Source organism: Salarias fasciatus, chromosome 18, assembly GCF_902148845.1.
Source record: "Salarias fasciatus chromosome 18, fSalaFa1.1, whole genome shotgun sequence".
NCBI lineage: Eukaryota > Metazoa > Chordata > Actinopteri > Blenniiformes > Blenniidae > Salarias > Salarias fasciatus.
In genome coordinates, this window is record NC_043762.1 from 28,968,360 (window position 1) to 28,969,782 (window position 1,423).

The window sequence follows — 1,423 nt, forward strand, 5'->3', positions numbered from 1 at the left end:
AATATCCGAGCGACATTTATTACACAGTTATGTTGCAAAGTTACAAAGTCTGAGAGTGTCGTTGACACCCCTGATGAAGAGAAAGTGGCACAGCTCAGCTTGTATTCACAAATGGGATTTGAGAAATTGCGGGAGCAGAAGAGTGGAGTCACGTTATGACTGCTCAAAGGTGGAGACTCCACTGTGGTCAGGAGCGGAGTGCGACCAGCCTGCTTTCAGGCCATCTTACCCGGCCCAGATGTCCCAAAGTAAATGTGGAATTTCCATGGAAAATCAAGCACCCGAGTGTCTCGTTCCATTGTTGAAGCAGATAAGTTCCCAGAGATTTGCCATTTCCTCTAAGAAACCCAGGCTGACTCCTTCGATCAGCATCAGAGAGGCCTCAAGCCTTTCCCAACTGGCAGCGGCGGGATTTGAACCCACACCTCCTGAGAGACTGGAACCTGAATCCAGCGCTTTGGACCGCTCGGCCACACTACCTGCAGGACCCAAGCCTCAATGTTCATCCAGCCTGCAAGTGGCAACTGGCCAAGGCTGCAAGAACAAACAAGGACTGATCTATTTTTTGGAACAGGAACCAAGAAGCCTGTGAGCAAGCAGTGGTGTGTGCCAAGAGAGTCCCCAGTAGCAGAGGACGGTTTCGATCCATCGGCCTCTGGGTTATGGGCCCGGCACGCTCCCACTGCGCCACTCTGCTCCACCACGAGCACCTTTGAGAGCAAGAATAATACGTGCAATAAGCAGTTGTTGGGTTGACCAAGTTGACAAAGTTGGACACCAGTGATACTTCCAGCTGATGAGATTGGGAGGTCACTATGCTTCTCACCTGTGAAACGGCCACTTCACGGCTGTGTGCTTTATTTATTTTTATTTATTTAGTTCTTCTGAACAGAGGTTTTACAGTCTCCTCTGGCTGAGGCTCGAGTCACTCGAGTCGAGGCACAGACTGAATTCTGGTGGATGAATTCGCTCATTGGTGGAGGGGCCAATCTGTTTAATACTTTGTAAACCAGGCAGGATGATTTGAATAATTTGAAATTTGTGAAGTTTAGAAGGTTATGTTTTTGGAGGATTTGGCAGTGATGATAGGAAAAGGGTTTTTTGTCTAAAATTTTCAATGCCCACTTGTAGCAAGATTCAACTGGTCTAATGACAGACTGAGCAGCATAAGACCAGCTGGTGATACAGTACTCAATATGTGCTCTAATATGTTTAAAATTGCGTATATTATAATTTAAAATTTTTACTACTTTGTGAGCATGTTTTTGAAAATGGTAAATGGTAAATGGACTACACTTGTATAGCGCTTTCTACCCTGCATGACAGAGCCCAAAGCGCTTCACACTGCAATATCACATTAACCCATTCTCTCCATACTGGGTGGTGGTAAGCTACTGTTGTAGCCACAGCTGCCCTGGGGCAG

General features: G+C 46.5%; 1 non-coding gene across 1 annotated transcript; it reads right to left on the reverse strand.

The window, feature by feature from the left end:
- Positions 1 to 398: 398 nt before the first annotated feature.
- trnal-cag (transfer RNA leucine (anticodon CAG)) lies at positions 399 to 480 on the reverse strand. Its single transcript has one exon. It is a non-coding gene; the product is annotated as a tRNA-Leu (tRNA).
- Positions 481 to 1,423: the final 943 nt, after the last annotated feature.